The sequence below is a fragment of the Heterodontus francisci genome, unplaced genomic scaffold (assembly GCF_036365525.1).
Source record: "Heterodontus francisci isolate sHetFra1 unplaced genomic scaffold, sHetFra1.hap1 HAP1_SCAFFOLD_59, whole genome shotgun sequence".
NCBI classification, from domain to species: domain Eukaryota; kingdom Metazoa; phylum Chordata; class Chondrichthyes; order Heterodontiformes; family Heterodontidae; genus Heterodontus; species Heterodontus francisci.
The window spans coordinates 5,211,791-5,225,491 of NW_027140758.1; the positions used below are offsets into that span (position 1 = coordinate 5,211,791).

The window sequence follows — 13,701 nt, forward strand, 5'->3', positions numbered from 1 at the left end:
ATGGATGACGGTCACATTGCCAAATACATGCTCCATGGTGAGCTTGCTATCAGCATGAGATCAACAGCTCAGGGGAAAAAATCAAGTCATTTGGAGAGGTTTGAGTTAATTCAGGAGAGTGGGCATGGATTTATCAATGGGAGTTCATGCTTGACGAATCTAACTGCATTTGTTGATAAACTATCTGAGAATACCGATGAAGGGAATGCAGTGGATATTGTTTATATGGATATTACGAAAGCATTTTATGAAGTACCACATAAAAGGGTGGTTAACAAAATTGGGGTTCATGGATTAGGAGGGTCAGTGTCCATTTGGATAGTAAATTGTTTTAAAGACTGAAAACAGCGAGTCATATTAAATGGTTCTTGGTCAGACCGGAGGATAGTCGACAGTGGTGTTCCCCAAGGGTCAGTGCGAGAACCACTGCTTTTTTTGCTGAAGGTAAGTGACTTGGATCTTGGAATACAGAGTAGAATCTCAAAATATGCCGATGACACCAAACTTGGAGGAGTGGCAAACAGTGAGGATGATATGAACTGCCTGCAACAGGACAGTGATAGGCTAGCAGAATGGGCAGACAGGTGGCAGATGGAATTTAATAGTGACAAGTGTGAGGTGATGTATTTTGGCATAAGGAATAGGGAGAGGCAATATATACTTAATGGCACAGTTCTAAAGAGTGTGCTGGAATAGAGGGACTTGGGGTTCATGTGCACCGATCTTTGAAGGTGGCAAGACATATTGCGAGAGTGGTTAGCAAAGCATATGGGATCTTGGGCTTTATAAATAGAGGCATTGAGTACAAAAGCAGGGTTGTTATGCTGAACCATTATAAAACTCTGGTTAGGCCCCAATTGGAGTGTTGCTTCCAGTTCTGCTCAGCAGACTTTAGAAAGAATGTGAGCGTCCTTGAGAGGATGCAGAGGCGATTTACCAGAATGGATCCAGGGATGGGAGATTTTAGTTACAAGGTTAGGTTGGAAAAGCTAGGATTATTCTGCCTATATCAAAGGAGATTGAGTGGAGAATTGATAGAGGTGTATAACACCTCTAGAGAACAGGCCATCCTGGACTAGGTATTGTGTAATGAGAAAGGATTAGTTAACAATCTTGTTGTGTGGGGTCCCTTGGGGAAGTGCGCCCATAATATGATAAAATTCTTCATTAAGATGGAGAGTGAGAGAGTTGATTCCGAGACTAGGGTCCTGAATCTAAACAAAGGAAACTATGAAGGTATGAGGCGGGAGTTGGAGATGATAGATTGGGGAACGTTACTTAAAGGGTTGACAGTGGATAGGCAATGGCTAGCATTTAAAGAGCGCATGGATGAATTATAACAATTGTTCATTCCTGTCTGTGCAAAAGTAAAACAGGGAGGGTGGCTCAACTGTGGCTGACAAAAGAAATTAAGGAAAGTATTAGATCCAAGGAGGAGAAATATAAAATGGTCAGAACAAGCAGCAAACCTGAAGATTGTGAGCAGTTTGGAATTTAGCAGAGGAGGACAAAGGGATTGATTAAGAAGGGGGAAATAGAGTATGAGAGTAAGCTAGCAGAGAACATAAAAACTGACTGTAAAAGCTTCTATAGATATGTGTACAGAAAAAGTTTAGTGAAGACAAATGTGGGTCCCTTCCAGTCAGAAACGGGGGAATTTATAATGGGGAACAAAGAAATGGCAGACCAATTAAATACATACTTTGGTTCTGTCTTCACAAAGGACGATACAAATTACCTCCCAGAAATGTTGGGGAACATTGGGTCTAATGAGAAGGAGGAACTGTATGAAAACTGTATTAGTAGGGAATGTTTGGGAAATTGATGGGATTGAAGGCCGATAAATCCCCAGGGCCTGATAATCTACATCCCAGAGTACTTAAGGAAGTGGCCCTTGAAATAGCAGATGCATTTCTGGTCTTTTTTCAAAATTCTATCGACTCTGGAACAGTTCCAATGGATTGGACGGTAGTTAAGGTAACTCCACTATTTAAAAAAAGAGGCAGAAAGAAAACAGCGAATTATATACCGGTTAGCCTGACATCAGTCGTGGGGAAAATGCTGGAGTCCATTATAAAAGATGTAATAGCAGAGTGCAATAATAACTCGTCTCCACTCCTAGTATTTCTAAATCCCACACATTCACTATAATGTGAACAATTATTTCCTGTTGTGTCTCTCTCAGATTTGGAAACTTCACTGTATTGGAGTGAGGTGACATCTACTGGCGGGAAGCAATATCTGCAATCAAGCAGCAGAAACTCCACAGTCTGTCAGGGTTAAAGAAACATTGCAATGTGAGGAGACAGCGAAGTGGTTTGATTGGGTAAATGGAAACATGATTCCACTTGTGGTGGTGTCTGAAGCAAAGGCCAGAAATACAAAATTGTCATTAATAAAAGAAATGAGGAATTCATGAAAAATGTAGTAACGTAGTGAATGGTTAGAATGTGGATAGAATAGAAAGTGAGATTGGATGGACAGAAGCAGTCTGAAAGGATGGCTGAAACAAAAGGTGAGTGCCGTGAAACGTTAACTGTGTTTCTCACAGCACAGATGCTGCCAGAGCTGCTGAACATTTCCAGCACTTTCTGTTTTTATTTCAGCATTTGCAGGATGTTGCTTTGATCTGAAAAAAAATGGATGATTGGCTGGGGGGTTCCAGTGAAATTCCACAGCAGCTAATAAAGCCTGACCTGTCAGTGGCTTGTTGGTCTAGGGGTATGATTCTCGCTTTGGGAGTATGGTTAATTAACATGTGAGAGATCCTGGGTTCAAGTGCCGGACGAGCCCTGGTCTGCTGGCATTTTTAGATTAAGGTTATCTATGGTTTCAACCTTGCAGAAGGTGGAATTGACTTCCATACGGAGCTGGCTTGAGGACCAGACAACTGGATTCAAAGAGCTTGTCGACAAAATAGCAATTAACTAAATGTACAGATAGCCAAGTGGGAATATAAAGTTGTTGCTGTAATTGTGACCTGACTCCAAAAACAACAGGACTGTGTTCTGGACTGGAATGGAATGGAATTCTTCAGTGTTTCTGTTGTTTGGCTTGCATTGAGTCATCGATTTTCTTGTTTTTCACTTTGTCGATGCCTTTGAATAATTGTGGATCCTTCTTCAGAGTGTCTTCTTTCACCAGGTAGTTCTGACCTCTGATGATGTTGATTGTAATCAGCTTCAATTCGCTGATAGTTTTGAAAGTGAGCAGATTTCCTTTGCTTGAGTCTACAACATGGAATTCTGTCTGACATGTGGACCCATGGGAGGATTTGAATGCCACCCCTGCGTTGGAGTTGCATCCATCCAATAAGAGACCGAGTAGAAGTGACAGTTCTGTCAGTCGAATATGAGACTTTTAATGGCAGGGTTGTGAGTTTGAGTGCCATTCTGTTTTTCCCTTTTGTAAGGCTTCATGAGCAGAGAGTACAGGGAGTGTTTGAAATGAGCAAATCTCGCTTTGATTCAGGACTCTTACCTCTCTGCAGCATCTCGCTATGAAAGATTGAATTTGATCTCATTTCATTCTCAGCTCAGGGTCTGTGCGGCTCATTGGCACTTCTGGCTGTCTCCCGCTTCACAATCCGTCAGTACTGAGAAAGCAATGGGGAATATTACTCACATGTTGTGTTCTTTAATTTTTTGGAAAACTTGAATGTATGTATTTTCTTCCAAAACAAGGACACCAAGCCGTTGTTCATGTATGGCTGAAATAGCTCAGTTGGGAGAGCGTTAGACTGAAGATCTAAATGTCCCTGGTTCAATCCCGGGTTTCAGCAATTTCGCTTCCTTATGCGTCCCTTGCCTTGGTTCTGATTTTCCAGTTGCACAATTTACTTTGAGATTATTTCCCAAGCACCAGTGGATTGAATTTGAGAAACAACACAGAGTCATTTACAACATCGAAGGTGGTCATTTGGCCGATCACGTCCATGCTGGCTCTCCCCGGAGCAATCTAGTCAGTTCCACTCACCAGCTCGATCCCTTTCCTCCTGCAAGTTTCTTTCCTTCAAGTATCCATCCAATTTCCTTTTCAAATCATTGATTGTCTCTGCTTCCACCACACTCGTGGGCCAAGACATTACCACCCACAACATAAAATATTCCACCTCATCAAGGATGGGAAATACTTACATCTTCTATATTTGCTTATTCTCTATTTCTGTGAGAATAGACTGGCAGTCAACATGAAAGGAAACCCAAAAATCTTCGAGCAGCATGTAAATGATAAGTGGGTAGTAAGAGGTTGAATCGGGCCTATTAGGGACAAAAAGGATAATATAAGCTTAGAGGTGCAGGGCAATGTTAATCTACTTAATGAGTACTTTGCATCAGTGATCACTAAGGAAGTGGAATTTGACAAAATATCAGTTGAAGTGAAGAAAGTAGAGGCAATGGAGAGAGTACAAATTCGGAGAGGGAGGTACTAAAAAGGCTGGCTGTGCTTAGGGAAGATAAATCACCTGGTCCGGATGGCTCACATCCCAGGTTGCGAAAGGAAATGCGGATGCAGATAACGGAAGGGCTTGCTATAATCTTCCAATCTTCCCTGGATACGGGGGAGGTGCCAGAGGATTAAACAGTGGCAAATGCGACACCCTTATTCAAGAAAGGGTGTAAGGACAGTCCGGGTAACTACAGGCTAGTTAGATTAACAGCAGCGGTGGGTAAGGTTTTAGAAAGAGTAATCAGGGTAAAAAATCAACAGTCACTTGGAGAGGTTCGAGTTAATTAAGGAGAGTGAGCATGGATTTATAAATAGGAGTTCATGCTTGACTAATCTAGCTGCATTTTTTGATGAACTAACAGAGCAGCTTGATGAAGGGAATGCAGTGGATGTTGTTTATATGGATTTTAAGGAAGCGTTTGACAAGGTACCACATAAAAGGGCGGTTAACAAAATTGAGGTTCGTGGTATAGGAGGGTCAGTGTCCAATTGGATAGAAAATTGGTTTAAGGACAGAAAACAGCGAGTCTTATTAAATGGTTCTTTGTCAGACTGGAGGATAGTCGACAGTGGTGTTCCCCAAGGGTCAGTGCTAGAACCACTGCTTTTTTGCTCAAGGTAATTGACTTGGATCTTGGAATACAGAGTAGTATCTCAAAATATGCCGATGACACCAAACCTGGAGAAGCGGCAAACAGTGAAGATGATATGAACTGCCTGCAACAGGACAGTGATAGGCTAGCAGAATGGGCAGACAGGTGGCAGATGGAATTTAATAGTGACAAGTGTGAGGTGATGTATTTTGGCATAAGGAATAGGGAGAGGCAATATATACTTAATGGCACAGTTCGAAAGAGTGTTCTGGAATAGAGGGACTTGAGGTTCATGTGCATCAATCTTTGAAGGAGGCAAGTCATATTGCGAGAGTGGTTCGCAAAGCATATGGGATCTTGGGCTTTATAAATAGAGGCATTGAGTACAAAAGCAGGGAAGTTATGCTGAACCATTATAAAACTCTGGTTAGGCCCCAATTGGAGTGCGGCTTCCAGTTCTGCTCAGCAGACTTTAGAAAGAATGTGAGGGTCCTTGAGAGGACGCAGAGGCGATTTACCAGAATGGATCCAGGGATGGGAGATTTTAGTTACAAGGTTAGGTTGGAAAAGCTAGGATTATTCTGCCTTTCTCAAAGGAGATTGAGTGGAGAATTGATAGAGGTGTCTAACACCTCCAGAGAACAGGCCATCCTGGACTGGGTATTGTGCAATGAGAAAGGATTAGTTAACAATCTTGTTGTGTGGGGTCCCTTGGGGAAGTGCGCCCATAATATGATAAAATTCTTCATTAAGATGGAGAGTGAGAGAGTTGATTCCGAGACTCGGGTCCTGAATCTAAACAAAGAAAACTATGAAGGTATGAGGCGGGAGTTGGCTATGATAGATTGGGGAACGTTACTTAAAGGGTTGACAGTGGATAGGCAATGGCTAGCATTTAAAGAGCGCATGGATGAATTACAACAATTGTTCATTCCTGTCTGCGCAAAAGTAAAACAGGAAGGGTGGCTCAACTGTGGCTTACAAAAGAAATTAAGGAAAGTATTAGATCCAAGGAGGAGAAATATAAAATGGCCAGAACAAGCAGCAAACCTAAAGATTGTGAGCAGTTTGGAATTTAGCAGAGGAGGACAAAGGGATTGATTAACAAGTGGAAATAAGCTTGCAGAGAACATCAAAATTGACTGTAAAAACTTCTATAGATATGTGAAGAGAAAAAGAGTAGTGAAGACAAATGTGGGTCCCTTCCAGTCAGAAACGGGGGAATTTATAATGGGGAACCAAGAAGTGACAGACCAATTAAATACATACTTTGGATCTGTCTTCACAAAGGAGGATACAAATTATCTCCCAGAAATGTTGGGGAACATAGGGTCTAGTGAGAAGGAGGAACTGTATGAAATCAGTATTAGTTGGGAATGTTTGGGAAATTGATGGGATTGAAGGCCGATAAATCCCCAGGGCCTGATAATCTACATCCCAGAGTACTTAAGGAAGTGGCCCTTGAAATAGCAGATGCATTTCTGGTCTTTTTTCAAAATTCTATCGACTCTGGAACAGTTCCAATGGATTGGACGGTAGTTAATGTAACTCCACTATTTAAAAAAAGAGGCAGAAAGAAAACAGCGAATTATATACTGGTTAGCCTGACATCAGTCGTGGGGAAAATGCTGGAGTCCATTATAAAAGATGTAATAGCAGAGTGCAATAATAACTCGTCTCCACTCCTAGTATTTCTAAATCCCACACATTCACTATAATGTGAACAATTATTTCCTGTTGTGTCTCTCTCAGATTTGGAAACTTCACTGTATTGGAGTGAGGTGACATCTAGTGGCGGGAAGGAAGAACTGCAATCAAGCAGCAGAAACTCCACAGTCTGTCAGGGTTAAAGAAACATTGCAATGTGAGGAGACAGCGAAGTGGTTTGATTGGGTAAATGGAAACATGATTCCACTTGTGGTGGTGTCTGAAGCAAAGGCCAGAAATACAAAATTGTCATTAATAAAAGAAATGAGGAATTCATGAAAAATGTAGTAACGTAGTGAATGGTTAGAATGTGGATAGAATAGAAAGTGAGATTGGATGGACAGAAGCAGTCTGAAAGGATGGCTGAAACAAAAGGTGAGTGCCCTGAAACGTTAACTGTGTTTCTCACAGCACAGATGCTGCCAGAGCTGCTGAACATTTCCAGCACTTTCTGTTTTTATTTCAGCATTTGCAGGATGTTGCTTTGATCTGAAAAAAAATGGATGATTGGCTGGGGGGTTCCAGTGAAATTCCACAGCAGCTAATAAAGCCTCATCTGTCAGTGGCTCGTTGGTCTAGGGGTATGATTCTCGTTTAGGAAGTATGGTTAATTAGCATGCGAGAGATACTGGGTTCAAATCCGCGACGAGCCCTGGTCTGCTGGCATTTTTAGATTAAGGTTATCTATTGGTTTCAGCCTTGCAGAAGGTGGAATTGACTTCCATACGGAGCTGGCTTGAGGACCAGACAACTGGATTCAAAGAGCTTGTCGACAAAATAGCAATTAACTAAATGGACAGAGAGCCAAGTGGGAATATAAAGTTGTTGCTGTAATTGTGACCTGACTCCAAAAACATCTGGACTGGAATGGAATGGAATTCTTCAGTGTTTCTGTTGTTTGGCTTGCATTGACTCATCGATTTTCTTGTTTTTCACTTTGTTGATGCCTTTGAATAATTGTGGATCCTTCTTCAGGGTGTCTTCTTTCACCAGGTAGTTCTGACCTCCGATGATGTTGATTGTAATCAGCTTCAATTCGCTGATAGTTTTGGAAGCGAGCAGATTTCCTTTGCTTGAGTCTACAACATGGAACTCAGTCTGACATGTGGACCCATGGGAGGATTTGAATGCCATCCCTGCGTTGGAGTTGCATCCATCCAATAAGAGACCGAGTAGAAGTGACAGTTCTGTCAGTCGAATATGAGACTTTTAATGGCAGGGTTGTGAGTTTGAGTGCCATTCTGTTTTTCCCTTTTTTAAGGCTTCATGAGCAGAGAGTACAGGGAGTGTTTGAAATGAGCAAGTCTCGCTTTGATTCAGGACTCTTACCTCTCAGCAGCATCTCACTATGAAAGATTGAATTTGATCTCATTTCATTCTCAGCTCGGGGTCTGTGCGGCTCAGTGGCACTTCTGGCTGTCTCCCGCTTCACAATCCATCAGTACTGAGAAAGCAATGGGGAATATTACTCACATGTTGTGTTCTTTAATTTTTTGGAAAACTTGAATGTATGTATTTTCTTCCAAAATAAGGACACCAAGCCACTATTAATGTCGGGCTGAGATAGCTCAGTTGGGAGAGCGTTCGACTGAAGATCTAAAGGTCCCTGGTCCAATCCCGGGTTTCAGCAATTCAGCTTCCTTATGCGTCCCTTGCCTTGGCTCTGATTTTCCAGTTGCACAATTTACTTTGAAATTATTTATCAAACACCAGTGGATTGAATTTGAGAAACAACACAGAGTCATTTGCAGCACAGAAGGTGGTCGTTTGGCCTATCACGTCCATGCTGGCTCTCCGCGGAGCAATCTAGTCAGTTCCACTCACCAGCTCGATCCCTTTCCTCCTGCAAGTTTCTTTCCTTCAAGGATCCATCCAATTTCCTTTTCAAATCATTGATTGTCTCTGCTTCCACCACACTCGTGGGCCAAGTCATTACTACCCACAACATAAAAAAGTTCCACCTCATCAAGGATGGGAAATACTTATATCTTCTATATTTAGCTTATTCTCTATTTCTATGAGAATAAAATGGCAGTCAACATGAAAGGAAACCCAAAAATCTTCGAGCAGCATGTAAATGATAAGTGGGTAGTAAGAGGTTGAGTCGGGCCTATTAGGGAGAAAGAGGATAATATATGCTTAGAGGTGCAGGGCAATGTTAATCTGCTTAATGAGTACTTTGTATCAGTGATCACTAAGGAAGTGGAATTGGACAAAATATCAGTAGAAGTGAAGAGAGTAGAGGCAATGGATAGGGTACAAATTGAGAGAGGGAGGTACTAAAAAGGCTGGCTGTGCTTAGGGTAGATAAATCACCTGGTCCGGATGGCTTGCATCCCAGGTTGCGAAAGGAAATGTGGATGCAGATAACGGAAGGGTTCAGTATAATCTTCCAATCTTCCCTGGATACGGGGGAGGTGCCAGAGGATAAACAGTGGCAAATGCGACACCCTTATTCAAGAAAGGGTGTAAGGACAGTCTGGGCAACTACAGGCTAGTTAGATTAACAGCAGTGGTGGGTAAGGTTTTAGAAAGAATAATCAGGGTAAAAAATCAACAGTCACTTGGAGAGGTTTGAGTTAATTAAGGAGAGTGAGCATGGATTTATAAATGAAAGTTCATGCTTGACTAATCTAACTGCATTTTTTGATGAACTAACAGAGCAGGTTGATGAAGGGAATGCAGTGGATGTTGTTTATATGGATTTTAAGGAAGCGTTTGACAAGGTACCACATAAAAGGGCGGTTAACAAAATTGAGGTTCGTGGAATAGGAGGGTCAGTATCCAATTGGATAGAAAATTGGTTTAAGGACAGAAAACAGCGAGTCTTATGAAATGGTTCTTTGTCAGACTGGAGGATAGTCGACAGAGGTGTTCCCCAAGGGTCAGTGCTAGAACCACTGCTTTTTTTGCTCAAGATAAATGACTTTGATCTTGGAATACAGAGTAGAATCTCAAAATATCCCGATGACAACAAACTTGGAGGAGTGGCAAACAGTGAGGATGATATGAACTGCCTGCAACAGGACAATGATAGGCTAGCAGAATGGGCAGACATTTGGCAGATGGAATTTAATAGTGATAAGTGTGAGGTGATGTATTTTGGCAGAAGGAATAGGGAGAGGCAATATATACTTAATGGCACAGTTCTAAAGAGTGTGCTGGAATAGAGGGACTTGGGGTTCATGTGCATCAATCTTTGAAGGTGGCAAGACATATTGCGAGAGTGGTTAGCAAAGTATATGGGATCTTGGGCTTTATAAATAGAGGCATTGAGTACAAAGCAGGGAAGTTATGCTGAACCATTATAAAGCTCTGATTACGCCCCAATTGGAGTGTTCCTTCCAGTTTTGCTTACCACACTTAAGAAAGAATGTGAGGGTCCTTGAGAGGATGCAGAGGAAATTTACCAGAATGGATCCAGGGATGGAGGATTTTAGTTACAAGGTTAGGTTGGAAAAGCTAGGGTTGTTCTGCCTGTATCAAACGAGAGCGAGGGAAGAATTGATAGCTGTGTTTTAGGCTATGACAGTTTTAAATAAGTTGGCAAGGAAACATTGTTCCCGTTAACTATTGGTACAAGGACTAAGGGACACAGACTGAAGGTTTTGGACAGGAGGTACAGGGGGAATGTGCGGAATAACTTTTTTACACTGATTCGTGATGATCTGTAACTCGCTGCCCACGAGGGCGGTGGAAATGGAGATAATCGAGGATTACAAAAGGAATTTGAATGGGCACTTGAAGGAAATAATTTTACAGGGCTATGGGGATCGAGCAGACAAGTAATAACTCGTCTCCACTCCTAGTATTTCTAAATCCCACACATTCACCAGAATGTGAACAATTCTTTCCTGTTTTGTCTCTCTCAGATTTGTAAACTTCACTGTATTGGAGTGAAGTGACATCTACTGGCAAGAAACAAGAACTGCCGTGATGAGATCAGCCATGATTGTATTGAATGGCAGAGCAGACTCGAGGGGCTGAATTGCCGACTCCTGCTTCTAGTTCTTATGTTCATAGAATCACACAGCACAGAAGGAGGCCATTCGGCCCCATTGTGCCTCTGCTGACTCTCTAACAAAAAGATGCAATTAGTCCAACCCCCTGCCTATTTCCCCATAATCCTGGAGAATTTCACTTTGAAATATTTGTCCAATTCCTTTATGAAAGTTATAATTGAATCTGTTTCCACCACCCTGTCAGACAATTCATTCCAAATCCGAATCAGTTACTGGGTTAAAAGATCTTTCCTCACCTCCCCTTGACATTTTTGGCCAATTATTTTAAATCTGTGTCCTCTGGTTACTGACCCCCAGGACATTGGAAACAGTTTCTCCCTCTCTACCGTATGAAAATCCTTCATGATTCTGAACACCTCTATTAAATCTTGCCTTAACCTTCTCTACTCTGAAGAGAACAATCCCAGCTTCACCAGCCTGTCCAGAGAACTGACACCTCTCATCTCTGGGATCATTCTGGTAAATCTCCTCTGAACTGTCTCAGAAGCTTTGATGTCCTTTCTAAAGCCTGGTGCCCAGAACTGGACACATTACTCGAGCTGAGATCGAGCCAGCGACGCCCACATCCCACGAACGAATAAAAAAACGCTCCCTAACCAGTCCCCAATTCTTAAGCATTTATAGATGCTCCCTGCCCAGTCCCCAAATCTTATTCATTTCGAAACGCTCCCTGCCCAGTCTCCAATTCTTATCGATTTACAGACGCTTCCTGACCAGTACCCAATTCTTATCGATTTACAGATGCTTCCTGACCAGTACCCAAATCTTATTCATTTAGAGACGCTCCCTGCCCAGTCCCTAATTCTTATCCATCTACAGACACTCCCTGACCAGTACCCAAATCTTATTTATTTAGAGACACTCCCTGACCAGTACCCAAATGTTATTCATTTAGAGACGCTCCCTGCCCAGTCCCCAATTCTTATCCATTTACAGACGCTCCCTGACCAGTATCCAAATGTTATTCATTTGGAGATGCTCCCTGCCCAGTTCCCAATACTTATCCATTTACAGACGCTCCCTGACCAGTACCCAAATTTTATTCATTTAGAGACGCTCCCTGCCCAGTCTCGAATTCTTCTCCATCTCCAGACGCTCCCTGCCCAGACCCCAATTCTTATCCATTTATAGACGCTCCCTGACCAGTACCCAAATTTTATTCATTTAGAGACGCTCCCTGCCCAGTCCCCAATTCTTATCCATTTACAGACGCTCCCTGACCAGTACCCAAATTTTATTCATTTAGAGACGCTCCCTGCCCAGTCTCCAATTCTTATCCATCTCCAGACGCTCCCTGCCCAGACCCCAATTCTTATCCATTTATGGACGCGGTTTCGGGAAGCCTCACCGGGAAAGGCTTCACCGTCGCCATCCACAGGGATACAGATGGGATTGTTCCATGTTATTGTGGCCCGGAGGCCCTGCTCCAGCTGTGTGAGCCCGCAAAGGGCGCGGTCTTCTCGCACTTTGTGAATATCCCGCTCAAACTCCGAACCCGCAGCTCCAGCTCCTGACAGAGCTGTCTCTACTGCGCCTGCGCGCCCCGCTCCTGTAACAGATTGGGCGGATTCTAGGCCGCTGAGCATTCTGGGTACCACACCTGTCATTAATGCTATTCTTTCAGCTGAAAGGTTTTATTACGTACATTTCATGTCCTGGTATCGTCGTGAGTGTTTTCTTTTGTACCTGTCAATGCCTGGGAGGATAGAGTCAGCTTCACTTTGTAGCCATGAGTTTCTGGTGTGAGAAAGTGGTGTTTAACTCAGTATATTTCAGTTTTTGGTCTGTGACTGTGGGTATTATTCAGTACCTGTTTGTTTCTGCTATTGCTCTGTGAGTTTCACCACATATCTTTCAACAACTTGTATGTGAGCATCAGCTTTTGTCTATATCTATCAGTTTCTGAGAAGTGAGAAAGGGTTTGATTCTATCCCTATCAGTTTCTGTTACATGCATGTGTCTTTAATCTGCACCTCCTCTGAGAGTGTCTTCTTCTCTGTACTTGTCGGTGAGTATGTGTTTTGCTTTGTATCTCTCAGTCTTTGAAGTGTGAGCCTGGGTTTGTCCCTAATTTCCTTTTTACCTTGCAGTTGGGATATGAAAGAAAGATTTTTACACGTTACCTGCCAACTGCTGCTAAGTGACTGTGGGTTTCACACTGTAACTGTCAATTTCTTGTCTGGTAATGCGAAGTTTACAGTGCACCTGTCAGTTTCTAGTCTAGGACTGAGTTGGTTTTACTCTGTCCCTAGCATTCGCTGGTATGTTAGTGTGGGGTTTACATTGTACCTGTCAGTTTCTTGTATGTGAGTGTTGATTTCACTCTGAAAAGAATCATAGATCATAGAATAGTTACAGAACAAAAGGAAGCCATTCAGTTCATTGTGCTTGTGCTGCTTCTCTGCACGAGCAACTCAGCTCATGCCACAGACTCATGTATTCCATGAAAACATGCACTTTTTTCACTTCAGATAATTATCTTTTACCATTTTGAAAGTCATGGTTGAATCAGCCTCCATCACACTCTCAAACAGTGCATATCAGATCTTAACCACTCGCTGTGCAAAATAAGTTTTTCCTCATGTTGCCTTTGGTTCTTTTGCCAGTCACCTTAAATCGGTGTCCTCTGGTTACAGAGCCTTGAATAATATTCCCCATTGCTTTCTCAGCACTGATGGATTGTGAAGCAGGAGACAGCCAGAAGTCCCACTGAGCCGCACTGATCCCGAGCTGGGAATGAAATGAGATGAAGTTCAATCGTTCACAGCGAGATGCTGCAGAGAGATAAGAGTCCCGAATCAAAGTGAGACTTTCTCATAGTTTTGCTGAATTTCATTTCAAACACTCCTTGTACTCTCTGCTCAAGAAGCCTTAAAAAAGGGAAAAACAAAATGGCACTCAAACTCACCACCCTGAAATTAAAAGTTTAA

General features: G+C 42.5%; 1 non-coding gene across 1 annotated transcript; it reads left to right on the forward strand.

The window, feature by feature from the left end:
* The first annotated feature begins 3,708 nt into the window (after positions 1 to 3,708).
* On the forward strand, positions 3,709 to 3,781 carry trnaf-gaa (transfer RNA phenylalanine (anticodon GAA)). The gene has a single exon. It is a non-coding gene; the product is annotated as a tRNA-Phe (tRNA).
* Positions 3,782 to 13,701: the final 9,920 nt, after the last annotated feature.